Source organism: Odontomachus brunneus, unplaced genomic scaffold (assembly GCF_010583005.1).
Source record: "Odontomachus brunneus isolate Ranch 3 - 2012 unplaced genomic scaffold, Obru_v1 Obru_scaffold_158, whole genome shotgun sequence".
Taxonomy (NCBI): domain Eukaryota; kingdom Metazoa; phylum Arthropoda; class Insecta; order Hymenoptera; family Formicidae; genus Odontomachus; species Odontomachus brunneus.
In genome coordinates, this window is record NW_022639608.1 from 503,801 (window position 1) to 523,836 (window position 20,036).

Here is a 20,036-nt window from a genome sequence, read left to right on the forward strand (position 1 = left end):
TGAGGAGCAAAGGAACGGTCTTGATCGCGTTTTTAAACTTCGTCATTTTCGAAAATATCGTAGTGAACATTGAATAATATCTCGATAGGTTCTATCAGAAATATCTCGATAGATTCTATCAGAAATGTTAATTCTTTAATGAGCATACTTTCTCGCGCTTCTTCAACATAGAGAAAAGGACAGTGAACAACCATCTGCGGTATCAAGGTAGGACAACTTATATCTCAAGATTCTTCATTGATCCTTCAAATTTGAGGGTAAATTTGCAGGATCAATGTAGAAGCAAAACTTGGACTCGAGTACTATCGGAGGTGTAATAGCGACTACTTATCTAGATCATTAAGGTTATCACCCACGAAAGTTATCGGTCGAATGGACCCCCTTCCGACATAGAGTATCTCTCGTTACGATCTCTTTTCAAGCCGCTCCCGTTCTAGACGTCCTACACGTGAAATTCACCTGTCGTGAAAGCCCGCGCGATCCCCCGCGCGATAGCAGCCGCGAATGACGCGAGCCGGCGGTACTTTGCGCTTTTTACGATTAACGTTTTATCACGGCCGCTTTAATTTAAGGACTGCCGTCGCGCAGCTGCGCGCATTCCGTGCTCGTTTCGCGAGAAAAATATGAACGGCACTGTTGCGACAGTTTAACGATCTGTATCGTAGATAATATATGAGGTCTACCGACAGTAATAAGTGTTAAGCAAAATCCATTATCCCGAAAGGAAGCTACACAGCGCTCGCATAATTAGATCATAATTTACCGCTGGTTAAATTCCAGAGGTCGGTCGGTCAGTCGGGCAGCGAGCGGGGAAAAAAGTTGAATTCTATGAAAATTCCAGCCGTGGAATTTTCTTCCGCTGCGAAATATTCTGCACAATATAAACAATAATGCAATAATTTTCTTCGTGCAATTCCGCGTTCGAAAGCGGGTCGCAAAAATAACTAATACGTCAAGCGCCGCAAGTGATTTCAACGTGAAAAGTTCAAAGGGCAAAAATAATGCCGGTATTAAACGATTTTGTGCCGCTTCGAGTTCGAGTGGAATTAACATTTCGACGAATGTCGCGGCTCGACGAGCAACTCTATTTTCATCGAATCGACTTTGCTCCGCCGAGCTCGCCGTGAACTCGCCGTGCAAATTAACGGGGCCATTTTGATGAGAGCCCATCGGCCGTCGCCGCCACGACGGACTTTTCCGAAAATCGCGAAACGCCGAAAACCGTGAATCCCGCGTGAGTTGGCACGCAAGCCGCATAAACTACGCTAAATTCCCCCATACTTACGCTTGGTTAAATATGCAGCGGAATATCAGAGAGCCGCGGGGATGACCGTATCCTTCGTAATATAGTGCGATACTTGCAAGGTATCCCGCATAACTCGAAGCGGGCATGCGGGGCGCAACGGGGGCTGTGCGGGGGCGAAATAATATTCCTCGGCCATAATTTCGGGCAGCTCGCGCTCATACGCGAGCCCGAGGCGTATTTTACCGGGCTCGGGGCACGGTGTCCGTAATGCTCGTGCACGGTACGTAACTTGGGCTCGTTCTGACCGAGATACAACGACATTGTCGTCATCGTCGTCGTCGTCGTCGTCGTCGTCGTCGTCGATGCGGACGGTGCGTACAGCGTACGCGTTTGCGACAGCGAGCGCCGCAATTACGCTAAATAATCGTGATCCTGGTGACGGATGTGGCGTTACAAGCTTCACTCCAACGTATATTAGGATTACATCCCAAAACGTCCATTTTGAGGAAAATCTTAGTGAAAATTTATAGTTACGTATTCTATGAATTTTCAAAACAGGCGCTTTGAAACGCAACATGGGTCGGTGCAAAAAGTTTGTCATTTTTTCTTTTAAATTCTCACAAGAAGATTATTTTAAAAAATACAGTGATATATTAAATGTTTGAAAATAATACCAGGTCGATGTTGTTCATTTTAATCGTCAATTCTTTCCAGATTATTCATTTTTTATTTCATTCGACAAATACTACAAACCTTTTTCGCACCAACCTAATAGTCAATGAACTTGCACATTATAATTTCCTCGTCGCGCGTATATCGTTCTCACGCGATAATAAAAGATCCTCTCGCGTACGTAAAGTTGGATAAAAAGATTGAGAAATCTCTCTCATTAATCGCCGTAAGATAATGACACGTATAACGACTGTGCGGGACAAAAGTGTCTTGGAATCGCGACGAAGAATGCGGGAATAGCAGCGAGACAAATTTGATCAAAGTTGGGGCGTGTCGAGTCCCGCGGAAGCTTCAAAAGTTCGTCAGTGGACGCACTGTCGCATGACGGAGGAAGGAGTCACGGATCTTTACGTCGCTCGACACGGATAATTTCATGGGCTACGTGTCTAGGAACGTACGGAAATAATTCCTGCATATTTAACGAGGTATAAGGTAACACGGGGCCGCGTCACCGCGGCGCGCCAATTTCCTCGCGGAAAATTCCACCCGCTTTCGCAGCTCTCCTCGCGTCGTGAAGCCAAATAAGGACCGTTTCGCAGCGTCACGAAGCGACGGGAAAGGACTACGTGCCTCCGTTGGTACGGAAATAATTGTTGCATATTTAATGAGACGAGGGGCGACGCCATCGTCCCCTCCTTTCTTCTCTTCTCCTCCCTTGTTCTGCCTCCCTCTCCTCAGCCGCATCTTGATTTCCCCGGGAAAATTCCGCAGCGTTTGGGTGCGCCGTCGTTACGACCACGGCCGCGACGAGATAAACATTGCATTTTGATTATGATCCCGTGCGAAACGCGCGGAAGATGCGCCGGGATGTGCTCGAGAAAAAGAGAGAGGATCGCGTCGTTGAACGAGCAGATTCTCCGGTCGATTCCGAGAGGACACGAGGAGCGACCAATTTCGATCAATTCTGCGGATATGTAAAATTTCGCGTTTTGAAAAAAAAAAATAAACGAGAGACGAGTCAAAAAAATAAACAAACGAGAGACGAGGGCGAACGAGTGATTTTCTCTCCCGAAACTAGCGACGATTTAATTATAATTAATGCGCCGTTTAATTTCTTCTAACGAGGGCCCTCTTGCCCCTCCTCTGACAGGACGCCGTGATGGAAAAGTGCAGTAAACTTGGCTCTCTTAACGTCTCGTATAATAAATGAAAGATGGAGGAGAAAGAGAGAGAGAGAGAGAGAGTGGCGGCGAAAGAATCAGTCGGCGCGCAACTTTTCGCTATAATTAACAAGTTTCGCGAGGGCTTTATCTTCCGAGTTTCTAACTCGCTGATCAAAAGTGGAGATATAATTAGCGCGATGTCGAATACGGGATTGGCCCACATAATCGCGCGCCTTAATGAGTACGCGGGACGACGAAACCATTCTCCCGGAACGCCGAGTCCGCGTTCTGCTACCCTTTGGAACGTCTTAAAAACCTCTCCCGCTCTCACCTCTTCTTCCTCTTCCTCCCGTTCGCCCGGCGCCCATTTATTAGCGCCCTTTTCTCTCGCGTAGCGTGCGCACGCGATGCGCACGGGTTCGCAGGTAATTAATTTAGTCTCGCAATTTCTACCGTCGAAGGCAGTCCGGCGTTCTGCAATTTACGACCGGGAGCTCTTTCTTCCCGCGCTGCTACACTTCGTCTCACGGCGTTGCGAACTACAAAGTCGTGCGCGGCGCTCGCTCTCTTGGCTCGTTCGCTCGCTCACTCGCTTGCGATCGTGACCCTATGAAATAAATTCGGACTTTCCCGTGCACGTAGCTTTCCCGTGGGCGCCAAAGCTCGCGCACGGCGATCGATCGATCGGCCGAGTTGGTGCGCGCTTCGACGCGAAGCGCAATACGCGGCCGCGAGTTTAATATTAAAGAGCGAGCGAGCGAGCGGACCAACACGACGTGCAATCAATTCCTGCTTCGATCGTAAATCGCGCAACGTTTGGTTATTAACGCGTCTCACGAACGAGTACCACTGTAATCGACACAGACAAATTGCAAATTCATTAATGATCGCGGAAAGCGTCATTTCAAGGACCAGCCAGTCGTAATCCTCTAAAAATCGCGGGAACCTGGAGAATCACGAGGGGATTCAGATTTCTCGAATTTTCCGAAGATGTATCAGATGAGTGGCGGTAACAAGAACGAAGGTGAGGTAACACGAGCGAAACGGGACTCCATCTCGCATCAGTAAAACCGGACGCAAGTATCGCCGATACTTGCGCCGCCAAGCTGGGAGTCGAGCGGAAATCGCGCGAAATATCGGACGCGCCGCACGGCGTCCGGGATTCCTTGTAGATCCTCAAGTTGGGCGCGTTCGAAGGCACGCGAATTGAATTTGCGCGGAGTAAGCTCTTCGCCGAGAAGAGGAAAGGGAATGAAAGGAGAGCGGACGGACGAACGGATGGATGGATGGATAGACGGGCGGGCGGGCGGGCGAACGGACGGACAAACGGAGAGTAGTCTGAAGCCCAAAGTTGCCTGGTGGTAGTCGAGTGGCAAATATTAGTACGAAAACTAACGCGGCCGAGCTTGCAGAAGCGGCGCGACGAAAGCTGCTTAAACGCCCTTCTCTTGCGCCCCTCTCCTCTTCGTTTCACTCTCCGACCCTCCGGCTACCCCAGCAGATAGATAGAGAGAAAGAGAGAGAGAGAGAGAGAGAGGGAGAGAGAAAGAGAGAGAGGAAACATCCCCTTCGTTACACTAGCCTGCACGTAGGTAACGAACGAGCTCCGGAAACAGTCTCGCAAGCGGCTCCGACACACAATTCCGCCTCGGCGAGAGAGAAATAACTGTACCCTCTCAAGTCAGCAGTTGAAGTTGCGAAGGGAGTTCGAGACGGTGCGGCGGCCGATTGTTGGCGCTTTAATAGCTGAAGGATGTCAATATAGTGTTCGCGAAACGCCGCGGATACGCAGCGAAATTTTCAACTTCGACTCGACTCGAGCTTCCGCTGCTTACGGTCTCGTGTCGCTTCGCCGTAGACTTAACGCGTCTAGATCCGCGGCAGGTGAATTTTTTATCGTATACCGAGTTCTCTCTGGGAATCTCTTGAACATTCCTCCCAACTGCTAAGCGGCAGTTCCAACGGGCAGACGATAGCCGCGCAATTATTCAACGCTAAGCATTTCCGATTAACGAGGCTTTCCCATGTACATGCACATACACGCACATACGCACACATGAAGCTCGCGCAACTTCGATCGGGGTTTAAACGCGAGCAGGGGCTGAGGCTCTCGCTTTAAATCCCGAAGAAGGACGCAGCGGCGAGCGACCACCAAGGAGAGAGCGTGTTCACAGTTCGTTAAGCGCAACGGGTCGAGAAGCCACGCGAAAACCTTTGCTCGCGGTGGCGTCCACATAGTTACGAGTACTTTCGCTTTGTTGCAAAAATTATGTCGGGGATTAAAACACGCCCGGTAGGAGAGGTCGGGACGAGACAAAGTACCACACCGGGGCAGAGGCGAAAACCCGCGTGCGAGAGAGAAGGAAAGAGAGAGAGAGAAAGAGAGAGAGGGAGAGAAAGAGTGAAGGCAAGCCATCCCCTCGGCGGAACTTTCATTTCGCGGAAATTGTAAGCTCGCGCTCCGCTACGCGAAATGGAAACCGCCGCCACCATCCAAGTGGAGGTCGAGTAAGCGGATGCCAGCGGCGGCTTGTCCACACTTTTTAACTTCCGGTCCAACGGTAATTAGTTCGCATTAACCGTGAATTGCCGGTGGCTAAGGTGCGCTCGCGCAGGGGTGTGCACGGACGTTCACGCGTTCGCGCGAGTGTGTCTGTATGTATCCGCGCGGGGTGAATACAACGAGGCCGATTCTCGCGCAGCCGAGAACCATCAGGCTTCCTCGTGGTGGACGAAGCACGTACGCTTGAACTTCCAGCGTCCAACTTCGCAGCCTCGCTCGGATTTCCGCGTCTCTCCCGGCATCGCTACGTCTTGTCAAAATGAATACGCAGCCTTTCCGTCACCCCCCGACGCTCGAAGCGTTCGCGTTCGCGATTCTCGCGTCTCCGGCTTGCATTTCTCGAAATTTTCGCCCTTAAGTTTTCTGCAATTTCCAGCGGCATATATATACCAAACAAGTCGCTGCGCGAATTTCATCGGGAGTTAGAATTTCAATCAGCTGGTTAGCTTGTTGTTACGACATATCGCAAACGTACTATTTCGATATACAAATACATAAATGTACGTGCGAGCTTGATTAAAAAGCAGCTTTACGGGCTTAAAGGAGAGAGCGAAGGGAGAAATGTACGCGTTCCTCATGTGCTAAACAGCACATTTAGAGAATAGAAGGCGTAGCTACACGACACAGCGCTACGTATTCTCCGTACAACCTGCGTACTTGCCCCAGTATTTCCCGTCCGTTGGCTCGTCCCAGAGAACAGCTTTTAAAAACGCAGTTTTTTTAATGATCTCGCCGAGGGAATCTCGCAGTGCTTTTTAACGGCGCGTCTTTATCCGCGTTTTCAACTCGTGTAATATCTGGACGGCCAAAAGTCCCCGTAATTACGTCCGCATAGTCGAAAATCACATGGCGTTTTTCACACAGGCGTTTCAGAGACACGACTGTGCCGTCACGCGTCAAGCAGAATTCTCGTTAAAGAGACTATGGGCCGCATTAGAGTTTTCCAAGTCAGAGTTAGGACATCGTCCGCCATTTGTAGAGAAGAAGCGAGTGAATGAGAGAGAAGCTGCAGCGTGCTTCGTTATTTCAGTTTTAGGACTCCTCTCTCACCTCTGCTCACGTCAACTCTAAAAATAGCAGACAGGATGCAGACCAATAAGGAATCATACTTTGTCCTAACTCTAACTAGAGTTGTCTCTCTAGTCCCTACTAATAGTTGTCATCTGAAACTCGTCTGATATGAGATACTCCGATTTATTAGAAAATTAGCTTTTCCGCTGATTTATATGATATATGTGATATTTGTAATCTGTAATCGCGCGATTCAGCTGCAAAACTCTCATCTAACTCTGAATTTAAACCTGTAGTCTGTATTAATAGTTATTACTCGAAATTATTATTTCTCAAATGAGATTTGACTTTAGAGTTGAATGTGAATTTTTCGGTAAAACAGCAATTACAAATGTAACGTCGCATATGTCATACCGTTTATCTGAGTCTCACTTGAGACGAGTTTCAAGTAAGTAAACTATTAATACGCGCCACATCGCACAACGCTGAAATTCGCTGCTCGTCAATTTTGCATCATTGTCAATTTCGTGAACGTCACGCACAATTAGCAAAGCAGAAGCGTAAAGCGAGAGTCAAAAAGGATCAGTCTGGCGGATGAAAAAATTCCTCGACGTGGTTTATACTTTTGTACGTCCACTCGATGGCCTCGGGAACAAGACAGAGCAGGAGGCAAACGTGTTGTCGTTTTCACGAGCGCCGGTCGCAAGCGAGTGCGAATTTATCGTTGACGTCGCACACGCGCGTTCGCCATTTCCCACTTTTCTCCGTCCGCCTGTGTCTTCGCCCGCGTCGACTATTTTTAAAGTAGCCCCCACCACGTGCACCCCAAATGCGCCGGAAAAGGCGAAACGAGTCCGCGCGAGAGCTCGCAGGTCGAAACATAACTTTTTCATTCCCCGCCCTCCATCCGGTTTCGCGCGCGCACCCTGTGTTTCTCAGCGTTTCAGTTCGCTCGGACGTTCTTACTCGCGCAGGAAGAACTACCGTCGACGTAGGGAAGAGGGCGAGAGAGGGAGGCGGAGAGAGAAAAAGAGAGACGCGTCACGTTCCTTGCTCGCGGAATATCCTTTGTACGTGAGACTCTTGAATAAACATGCGGTCGTGGGGGAAGCTTCGCGAAGAAGAGACCAAGAAGAGGAAAATAGCGAGCAGGGGAGGAAAGCCGAGTAAACGATGAAAAATGTCGCCACTGCGGGGAACAAAAGCTCCGCGACGCGATAAGGCCCGGCGCAAATATTCTCAACTTAATTACCCCGACGCTGCTTAAATGGCTACAAGATAGGTACTCAGGAACCGAGAGAAGTGAAGAAAAAGAGACAGAAAGAGAAAGAGAGAGACAGAGAATGCCTGGATTCCGTGAGAAAATCAAGCGCCGTGATCGAAATGTTTCGTGTATTCACGTTCATTTCATTCGAATGAATCATCAGCGACGCGACCGACAGACCCGCCGTTACAACCGGTATTCCTAAAGGAGAACAAAACGCGATTAAATCGTGCCAAATCTCGCAGAGCACGGCAGAGCCCACAGGGTTTTACAGATTCCATCCTCCCTACACCCAGCCTGATTAATGCCCTCGAAAAGCTGTCCAACGTCCATCGTGAACCCCCGAACATAGTCCACGATGTCATAATCCGAGCGCGGCGACTCTCCGCCAACGCGGACAAGGATATCCACTATCGTGAATTACCGGTCTTTGAATTTCGCTAATTCGCCGCGTGCGCGCGCGCGAGGGGTTGAAAATTTAGGGAGCGCCGTCGTCTCCTCCGCCGCCGCCGAGGGTCTTCCCCTTGCGAGCGCAATCATTCATATTTAACGGACCATTTGATGGATTGCGCTTAGCAGCGGTGGAAACACCGTGGAAGGACATAGAGTAGGAGCCGAGGAGGATGGTGGCCGACGGGGATAATAGGGCAAGCAAACCGGGGGAGGTTCGCAAGCGGAGGTCGCCGAGAGCTGGAAAGGACCTGGGAGAACCGAGAGGACCGCAGGTCCTGCGGGATGCTGCATTAGTCACGCTCTCGCATCAGTCACCTCTGCCCTTGCCCTTCCCCTTTCCCTCTCTCTCTCTCTCTCCCCCTCTTCGCCCCCGACGCGCCCCACGACGGCCTAAACACTTTTCACGTGGGAATATTTAACTTCATGGCTGCAAATTACTCCGCAGCCCTGCGGTCACCGGACGCGAGCTGAACGCCGTGAGCGCGCGCGCACGAATTTGCCGCGACACTTTACGAGGTACGCGAGTCCATCCCTTGGGACGAGATAAGGCCGCGTTCTCGTCTGACATTTCCCATTTCCTCTCTCTCTTTCTCTCACGCGTACTCTCTTTGTCGCTTCTCTGCTCCGTGATACGTGTTCGCTGTAGATTTTTTAGCCAGAGTCATTTGCAGCGCACAGACAAGTCGGGCCGTGTCCGAACTAGCTGCGTCTGTATCTACTGTAGCTGCGTCGCTGCGTCACCGACTTTATGCGCGATCGAATCGAGCGAAAATCACGATACAGTTTCTCGTATTCACAGTCACATCTGTGTATGTTGAAAAGTTTATTCGTTTATGAACCAAAACGCTCAAAATTATACAGAAATTCACGTAATATTTGCCGCAGTGAAACACATTCGTAGTTAGCTTCATGCGATCTGTCTGCACCGTTCGTGAGAAATTTGATACTGAATATTGCAATTTCGTACACATGACCTTATAGTAAAAGCTATTTGAATAACCATTATTCCAGTGTAACCTCGTAAAAAACAATATTACCTAAATATAAAATTTTATTACGTTGTAAATGTTATTAGAAAACGCGGCATTTAATTTTCACAAGGTAGTATCATGAAATTGGTTTAAAATTAACAGTTATTATTTGACCAGAAATAAATGTATGGAAACGTAATTTTGTATCTCCGATAAATGGGGAATTTATGAATAGCTCCCTCGATGCGTCACTGGAAATACGTCGCTTAGGCATCCTGAGAATACACACCTGGTGAATAAACTCCTTAACGCGTAATTGTCGTTGCCGTCGCTGGTATTGAGGGCCGAGAGCGTGAAAAACGCGGCGATTAAGCGCGTTAATAAATTTCTCCTGCGGCGACGATGCGACGACACGGCGAGAGAGACGCGGATGATGTACGCATCGGATTCGGAGGCGACGAGTGCGAAAACATCGAGGGCGAGTAAACTTCTGGCTTTGCGCCAAAGGCCGCCTTCCTCTCTCCCTCTCGCATTCTCCGTCTTTCTCTTTTTCCCTCCCCCACAATCCTCCTCATACAGCCGCCGGCGGTGTAAAAGTTAATTTGCGTAATGCGCGTTTAAAATCCGCGATTCGACGTCGCATTCGACCGCCGCGAAAACACATCCGTGAGGATCTTCCTCGCCGCAGCTGTGCTGACCGAGCCATCGATAGAGCTTGTCGACGGGGCCATTGAAATAATGAAATTACCGAGGCGAAGCCACCATAACTATGGCAAACAGCGTCGCTTTAATTTACATTCATGCAGTGAGCGCTAGCGACTCCTACGTATTTTTTTGCGAAACTGCAATTCGCGTCGATTGACACGGCTGCAAAAATGATGACATCAGCGACTACTTAGCAGCAACCGGCTCTTTAACCAGTTTTCTATATTATGTGTGAGAAAAAGATATCTAAAAAATAGATATTTATTCATAGGATACTGATAACATATTTATTGAAAATCCTTCACTTAAATAGAACGAACCATTGCTTTCATGGAAAGCTATGGAAATATAAATTTTCTTTGAAAAATATTTCGTATATTTTGAATAATTTAATATTTTCTATTTTAAATAATTTAATAATTATATATACAAGCAATTAAATATTTTAAATGTTTAAGCAATGTGTTATTAGTAACATGTTATTAGAGTACTCGTTAAATAAGTATTTTTTACTTCAAATATCTTTTACTTCTTAGATATTTTTTTTCCAGTGTGCTAAAGAAGATTATCACGGTTGTATGTCTATTTGCGATCCTCGTAAACGATGACCACGGCGAAGACTACGCCTCGTCACGCTATAACCGGTTATTTCCCACGCGCATTAACGGCGAAAGTGCCGCCTGTCGTTTATCCAACAAACGACTCACGCGCTTGCTCGCAATGTTTGTATTATTCGCATTCGTTAATCATTCCTTTAAGCCGCGGCACGAGACTCGTTAAGCGCCGGGAGAACCGTTTAAGTGCAGTCACGGCGTTATCGTTCGAAAGTCGTTAACATTCCGGGCTGGATGGGGAAGGGAAAGCGCTGCCGGGCTACTGTGAGAGGAAAAGCGGAATGCCGGGAGACGTTCTTGGCACAGGATGGTGGGATCCGTTCGATACGGGCTCATTTTCGGGGATCGTCTGAGCGAAAATGAGAGTGACGAAGATAAAGGTGCGAGCACGAGCGCGCTTCTGCACAGCAAGACAATGCGAACGATCTAACAGAAAGCAAATTTCTTTTCCATAAGAGTTTATTCCCCCTTAGTCACCACCGCAACCGCCGCCCAGTTTCTCTTCTCTCTCTTAATCCGACACTTCCAAACTTATTCTATCCTCGTGAAGCGAGTTCCGATTAACCAAACGATTTAATTAAGACTTTGGAAGTAATATCTTGGGGTCGAGTAATTACACGGTTGTTTATCTGGGTCGACGCCTCGTCGAAACTCCGCGAGAAATCGGCGGGAACTGTTCAAAACGCTATAACATTAATATCGCTCATGTTACTCAACTACGGTCCCGATTTCACAGATAGTATTATTTATGCACGTATTCGAAAGATATTTCTCACTCGTTATATTTTCAGAGATCTATCAGATTGGCACAAAAGGTCGGATTTAAAAATAAAAATGAAATATATGGAGAATATCGTAGTTTCTTTTCGTTTATAAACTGTCAATTTTACTGTTTCTGTAATGAAGAAATAGACTGTCAGTCTATTTTAAAGGTCTATTTGCTAAGAAACGTAATAAAATCAGCTAAGAACACAGCAGATTTTTTAATAGAACATTTCATTTCTAAAATATGAAAGTATTGATTCCTAAAATATGTAATAAGAAAATAAAATATGAAATAAAAGGATAGTCACTGTAGATATGTGTCAATCTATTGCTCAGTCACAAAATTCTATAATAATTTTTGCTATAAAATTCTCTCCGTATAGAGAATAATCCAACTGCGAAGAATTAATCATGTTTATGAACAAGATAAAGAACGTTGGTTCGATACTTTTTTAAACATTTAACAATTTAGTAGAAAATTAGTAGAAATTTAGTAGAAAAATAGATCTTTTGCACCAACCTAATATTATCACTGCTATTATCGGTGAATCTGAGTTTTGGCAAACGACACACACGCGTATTCGCTTGTTCTTTTGCACAAGCAAAATAATGATTTCACGAATTTCCCGTGATACGTTTATTCGCCAACAATCACCGCGGAATAATATCCACTTTGAGGCTGCTTGCGGCGTGTCCGAACGTTGAGACTGATTGTGTCCAGCGTCGCGATTCACGAGAGTATAAATGCGTCGGTCGGAGCAGCCAAGTGGCGAAGTGAAACGCAAGCTCTTCGGAAAAACGGGACGCCCGAGTAAAACGTACTCCGTCACGGTTGTCACGGCGAGACGATGCCAGGCATCGCGCGTGTCTCTTCTTGGCACCGCGGCTCCTGCTTCTTGAAGGAAGAAGGGTCATAAGAAGCCGAGAAATGTACAATTTGATACTCTGAACGCGGTCGAGAAAAAGGCTGGCTGGCTGGTATCTCTCGCTGCGATCTCGGCGTAATAGAAAGACCTTTTGCGGAGGTGCGTTTAAGTGCACGAGAAAATGTGACATTATTGTCCGTACAGACGCGGCAACAATTTATTTGTGTTTGCTATTGCGCGCGTATTTCATTAAAATTGCAGAATCCTCTCGGAAAACAGTGTTTTCCCAGCGGCGGAATCAAGTATGTGCGCGGTCTACTTAAACGAATGCATTTATGTGTCGTCACGTTTAAATAAATTTCCGAAGGCAAACACGCGGTGACGGTCGAAGTTTTTCCCATCTCGCGCTCACATACAACATGATGAAATATTACGGGCGACGGAGTTTTTGCACGTTCGTTGCATTATCATCGGTTCCGCGATTCGCAGTCGCCGGCGTGTAAATTTCAAGCGGCCGATACGATCGTTAATTGCGACCAAGAATATTTCACACGGTTTCTGAAATTATTAAGCGCGATCACGCGCGATAACTGGCCGCGATGCGGAGAGAGTCTCGAAGGGAAGTATCGAGGCGCGATAAAGGCCGCACACGACACACTCCGGTGTCACGGGGGGTGAGTCAGACACCGGCTGTGCCGCCGCTGCCGCTGCTGATTCCGCAGCTAGCGTATATCAATTCGCGTGTACGCGTTTTTACGTGCGCGAGCGTTCCGAGAGTGGTTCAGGAATCACTATAAATGGTAATGAAGAGCGGCGCTCACCTCGGAGGGCTCCGCCTTCCTTCCGAGACCGAGAAACTGGAAAGATGGGAAGTAAACGAGGGTGGCGGAGAGGAGAGAAGAGAGGGTTACAAGGTGGCAGGGAACGGGCCACGAGGGTTGGGTGGAGAAGATAGAAACGCGGCGAGCAGGAGGTGGAAGGCGAGGAGGAGAAAGAGGGTGGTTTGAAAATGTAATATTTCTTCCGGCTCTAGCGTAAATAATAGCGTCGTATACCCGCGTTAGAATGCCTTTCTCTCTCGCTCTCCGCCATTTCCGATGCCGCGGCATCATCTGTCCCGGCACCCTCGCCTGCCCTTGTCTGCCTTGGTTGCAATGCGACCATCCCCCGCACGCCCCCGCGCACCTTTGCCGGGAACTCGCGAATCCTTCGTCGGGATGCGTAGGCGTCGAATTTCCCGCTGCAGCCGAGACGCGATCGGCTTCGGGGGGTTTTTCTTTTCGTCCCTTACGCAACCTAACCTAAACTAATCGCCTGTTACTCCGACTCTGATGGATTCGGGGTCTTGGACCCAGAAGATGTCCGGTGACGAGAAATGAGATACCCGGCGAAGAGCAATAGTCGCACGGTAAACGTCACCACTGCCGAGGAGGGTGCGTGCGAATGAAGCGGTGGGCGTTCTCGACAAAACGCGCGCGAGAAGAAGGTAAATACGTCGCGCGCCATCCAGAGATCCTTCGAGAACGGACGAAAAAGTCCGCGCCCTAACGTAGCGTTTCCGCGCGAAGTAAATAAGACTAGATGTATCGAATCTCAAGATATTAAATAACACGCGTGTGGGAGAGACAGAAAGGAAAAAAGAGATAAATTATGGTGTGCGTTCTCTCCACTTTTCGAAGCTGAAAGCCTCGATGTCGGCGTAACAATTCCAGAGCGCAAACTCGCTCGATCATCTTACGAGCGAACATGGCGAGAAAGAAAAAGGAGAGAGAGAGAGAGAGAGAGAGAGAGAGAGAGAGAGAGAGAGCCGGGAGAGACTTCATGGTGGGGTACTAAGTGGAGATGGCAGATACGCACGTTGCGGAGGCGTACACGCATAAACGAGGCGTCGTAACGACGTGTGCACCTTCGTTCCGAGCAAACGGCGTCGCCGTTATCCGAGGGCCCATCTACGCATCTCTGCGCGGACTAGACGCGTCGAAAATTAATTGCATGAAACCATTACCGGCGAACGAGCTGTAAGAAAGTCCCGACGGCATGAGCGAGCGAGGCGCTGCGCGTCCTAGAGTTCCTCAAGTCGGAGTTGGAACACCGTCCGCTATTTGTAGAGAGATAGTGAGTGAGTGAATGAGATAGAAACTGCAGCATGCTTCATTTTAGTTTTCTTAGAGCTTCTCTCTCACTCACACTCACGTGATCCCTAAAAATGGCGGACAGAATTGACAGACTAATCAGGAATTATCACACATTGTTCTAACTCTGATTAGAAAAATGGAGTTTCTCTGATTAGAGAAACTTCATTGTGTCTCATCGACATTCGCGATCTCGTTGACTCGCGATAGAAAATTCAAGTATTAGGTTGATGCGAGAGGTTTGTCGTTTTTCTATGAAATTCTCAGAGAACTCGTTATCTCTCATAATCAATTCTCATGATTTGGATATAAGAAAACAGGAAGTCCTCGACAGATATCTTAAACGTTAGATCTCGTCGATAAAGGGCGACCAACGTAAACGGGCGATCTTAAACGCGCAATCGTGAATTGCTGATTCACGTTAAGCCACGTGAAAGGGCGCTCGAATCTCCGCTCCCGAGTTGCTCCGGACTTCCTACGTCCCTCCCCCTACGTCCTTCTACCATGCATCGAAAATTCGCGCCGTATCACGACGTTTATGATTCTCAATGAGCCGCGCGAGTCAGCAGCAAACGACCGCGCTTAGAGACGCGTCCGATGAAATATTAACCTTTAGCCTCCTGACTTGCTTCCGAGCAGTAATAAAGTAACGACGAAGATTTATAAAGAGAGAGAGAGAGAGAGAGAGAGAGAAAGGGGGGAGCAGCCTTAGAACTACCGGATAATATTTTAGCCGCATCGTATTTGCAACAGTAAGTAGATCCCTAGCGAATTTAAGATATCACTTCGTTATAGATAATTAAAATATCCGAAAGTATTTGTGGAAATGTGATATTCCGAGAATAATCGGGTAAACGATCGGGTAAATCGCTTGGCGTGCAGACAAGGCGAAGATTAATGCACTTCTAAATGCTGAAGATTTCGCTGCGAGTGACAAAGATTATTCGCATGCATATGTCATGAGCCGTAAAGTTAAGCGAGACACACGGCACTGAAGGACGTACAGGATGGCAAAGGAGCCACGTGTACACGCTACTTCATCTTTCTCGAAGGAACTACGAAGTTATATGCTATTCCAACATACGGCGAGAGGAGAATGAGGCGCGTGAAATGGTTACACCAGCTGTTCGCCGAAACAGAGAGATATCTTGGTATATCAGGTTCTGTATAATGCAGCGGATGGCATAAACACGTGTGCTTCTTTACACGTACACGTCCGTGTAATCCCAACTTCCTCCCGAGACTATTTCTCCCCCTTCCTCCCATAAACCCTTTTTCAACTTTTCACAAAGTTAAATGTAGAAAGAGCCACCGGCCGATGAGTGACATTTCGCGTACAGGTACTCTGCGTACAATTTCCGAACATCACGTCGGAATAAATTAGAGCGGCAACGCGCGATAAGGCAGGTAAAAATCGAGCTGCACGATCGAATGACAGAGAACGAAGTACGCTCCGCTAATGACTTTCGAGTTACTCCGGCGATAGATCACGGTTTGTTTAACGTCTGCTCTAACGTCCGTGGAAAGAGAGAGAGAGAGAGAGAGAGAGAGAGAGAGAGAGAAAGAGAGAAAGAGAAAAACGTCGAGTCGCTATTCTTCTTGCCGTGGCAGAGCCGCGCAATCGAGCTCGTTACCGGAGTAAGCTGCGGCGAGCTTTATCTTTTCGCACGATTTGACGGAAAGCACCCCCTACCGCGCGCGCTACTTCTTCCGCCGAAATAAAAGACTCGCCAAACGAGCGAGGGCGCTCCGACGACTTCGATTTTCTCGGATTTCGATGTGCCTTCACCGCTGATAACGGTCCGTGATGTTTCGCGAGTTTGTTTCAATGGTTGCGTAAAAACTATCTTTGAAATGGTCATCACATCGACTTAGTTCCGAAAAGACTCGATTAACTCGGCGATAAATGAAAATTCTTACGCACAAGTTCGCCATGTAATCCTTCCGCGGAGAAACGGAGGAATTGTTCTCAATTAAACAATAGAAATACTCTCACTTATTTCATAAAGAATATTGCAAGTTTAACCGACAGTTCATACACAGAGAGAATGATTTCGTTGAATCAAATAAACATTTTTTTGGAATAGTCCAAACGAATTTTTTGATTGATCGAACAAAATTTTATTTGACACAACAAAAATATTTATTTGCGGCTTAGTTCTAAAGAAATATTTTTGTTGTGTCAACCAAATAATTTATTTGGACTATTCCAAAGAAACATTTATTTGATTCAATAAGTCGTTCTCTCTGTTTAGCATCATTATATCTCGTTGATTCACGGGAAGAAAATTTCGCAAGAGTAAACTCGTGAGAAATAGCAATAATTTATGTTATAAAAATATACGGATTATATTGTTGCCATTTAAGAGAAACAGTGACTGCAGATCTCGAGACACGAAATCCTCAGAAAGACGCAAAAAAATACTTGATACGGCCTTCGCAGGTCTTCGACAGTTAAATGACATCGAAGGCTGCGATGGCAAATAAGAAAAACTTGATACCTCAAGCAAATAGATTCGATAGTATCGCTGGGATCGCAAACGCGCCTGTAGGTAGGTACGTAACGCGACTCCGCAATTGTACCATAAATTTATGAAAATCCGCGGCGTTCTCTATGACTTCGAGCGCAGCCAAGAGCCAAATTCTCCCGCGGTGCTTCAAAAATCGCCTCCAACCGGTGTGTTTGTTCTGGGCTCGGCGCGAATCGAAACATCGACCGATGTAACACAACCACCGCCCGGCCGTCGCCCTTGTGTAGAGCCTGCCCCATCCTCACTCCCGGACGTAATATCGAATCTCGTCCGGAAAACGCGGGCGGGCGTGCGCGCGTTCGCGCGAAAAAATATCGCCTATAAAATATCGTAGCGCGCGTCGAGCTTAAAATATACGTACGTACGTGCGCGCGCGCGCACGAACCGAAAAATCATAGGTGTTTCGGCAACAGCCATTAGCATACATTTACGAATGCCCGGCAATAACTCCCCGATATGTGTACGTCGCTGATAAATCATTCGCGTTATTCGGTATTGTAGTAAAACGTCCGCCGCGCCGTAATTTTCCGCGTCGGCTGGAGATACGTCTCGTGTAACTGCGGCAGATACGTATCGATTAATGTCGTACCTGGCGAAGGCCGACGTGTTGCGCGGTGAAAAATATCGAATACGCATAAAACAGAAACTAATATTAATGCGAAATTCATACTAATGACATTTTTCCAGGATCGTGTCGCGTTTTATCTCTTTCTCTCGGCGGAACAGCCGCGGCGAAATTAATGCACGCACTTATCTCCGTTCCGAGAAGAGAGTCTCTAATGGCTCTCTCTTTCTCTTTGCGAGAACCTCGGATGTATGTATGTAGCTAATCCGTCAAGCGGAACTGATCCGTTCCCGACGACTTCGGGATTATGAGATCTATTTTTGCAAATCCATCTCTAATCTCACATTCGATCGCGCTCGAGTTATTTTTTAAAGCCGCGAGAGCCATTCCGCGACGGAGACATTTGTCAACGACTTAAACGCCGGCGAGCGGCGCCCGGTGCAGCACCCCACGGAAGCTTGTAATCCATTCAACGTAACGGGCGAGATCGCGGGATTAGCGGGTAGTATTAACGGCGGGGAGCACTCGGAGATCGTCCGTCGAAGGGAGCTAACGACTTCGTTCGCCTCGGGGGCGAGAGGAAGACGCGGTTCTCTCCTTGATAAGCTGGCGCGCGTTTAAATCTCCATCGATCGAGGAAATCGTCGGAAAGCAACGGAGGAAGAAGCTGATGAGAGGGCTCGGGGGAGAGGGTTGAGAGTGCTGCCGGTCTCATCAAAGTTCGATGGGAAAATACAGAGCCAGAAGTCGGGGGGCAGAGGCAGGCACGCAGGCAGGCAGGGAGAGAGGGTGGGAGAGAAGGAGAGAAGTCTCGAGAACGGCAACGGTGGCGGCTGCGTATCGCGCCGGAGCCGGCAAAACTAACCCGGAAACTCGGACGGAGATGAGCATGGCGCCATACGCGACCTGCCTCTGCGCGAATAAATTCCTCGTACGTGTCCCGAATCGCGACGACGGGATTCGCCGTGCTTCCCGCTTCCGGTCCACGCGGAAGGTGACGGCGCCGGACGGGACGGGAACGGAGAACGAATTTCGTGCTCGGCGACGGCGGCGGTGGTGGTGATGCTGGCGGTGAAGGTGAGATAGAGCAGAGGCGGAGGTGGAGGAGAGTGGAACCCGTTCGCTCTCCCCGGCCCTTTCTTGTCGCATACGCGACGATAGCGAGTGCCAGGTCGTTCCCTAGCGCGTCCGACGCCCGAGAGGAATATTGCAATCACGTGCCGGAGAAGGAGGAGTAGGAGGAGGAGGAGAGCGCAAACTTCGGACGTAAAGCGCCATTATGCGCCGCGATATCTCGGCTTTTTGAGAAACGCCCGTCGGGGGAGTCGGTTAAATGTATGAGGCAGGACATTCCGCGCGGGTGTATCAATATCTCGGAACTCTTGGGGCGACAGCGGCGTGTGTCGGTTGTACGGCTCTTCGTGGCTCTCGAAGCTTGAACGCTATGATGTATATGAGTACATACTATTTACGTGGAGAACAAACTGTCTTCGCTCGCGGAAAGCGCGACAGTTGACATTCCTCCTGTACGTACACATTGCCCGCCCCTCTCTCTCGAGCTTTATTAATTATTAAACGTAATATTCCTCACGGCTGCGAATGTTTGTAAGCGAGAGCCGCGGCGCGTTCGACCCTCGAACAAGTGTCCTACCAGACGCACTTTTCGTAATTTCGCAAGCGTTGTCATTGCAAACACCGGCTCGCCGATCCTTTCGCGTCGCCGTCGCCGCCGTCGATTCGTTGCGGCCCCCGTTGCGTGTATTTCTTATTTCTCTCACACATCCGCGCACCAAATAAAACTACCCTCATATCCCGCCAAAGTAAATAGAGCGTATTTCTTCTGGAAATGACAGGAAATTCAATAATCCTCGCAACGAGTGGCGAGACGGAGGAGCGCGGGGATGCAACGACGACGGGGGTGGCGGCGGGACGAAGAAGTCCTCGGAAAAGGGGGAGGGGAGAGGAAAGAAGCACCCGAGGGAGGAAAAACGAGCGAGAAACGGCGACCGAGGTTACGCCGTACGACGGCGATCGTGTACGACCTGTGCCTGAAGGATACGTTTCTGGTAGAAATGGAACACGATGCCGCAGTCGTCGACTTATAAAACGCTTAACGTCAAACGTCACCGTAAACAGAGAATATAGAACGCGCGCGCACTCGCTCGGATCGTCGGATATTATATTTGCCGTGCTCTTTTCGAGCAAAGTGTCTGCGCGCGCCACGTCTCGCTCTTGCGACGAGATAACGATAAGAGCGCAATAAGATACATTCGGAAAAGTTCTGTGGAATTATTTAAAGAGAGCAGAAGAGGAAGTCCGCGAAGCGAATTCGTGATAGCTTGCGTTTCCCGGGGATATGTGTCTTTCTGCGCGCGAATATTTTCCGAATACATTCCGCGCGTGTACATTTCTAAACGATACTTTTAGATCGCGCTGATAGAAGTTCCCGTGATATTTCCGTCTCTCTCTCTCTCTCTCTCTCTCTCTCTCTCTCTCTCTCTCTCTCTCTCTCTCT

The 20,036-nt window shown here is 48.3% G+C and overlaps 1 protein-coding gene across 9 annotated transcripts in view; it reads right to left on the bottom strand.

The window, feature by feature from the left end:
- Positions 1-20,036, bottom strand: part of LOC116850871 — a 488,766-nt gene that overhangs the window by 226,223 nt on the left and 242,507 nt on the right. The gene's annotated exons all lie outside the window — the stretch shown is intronic.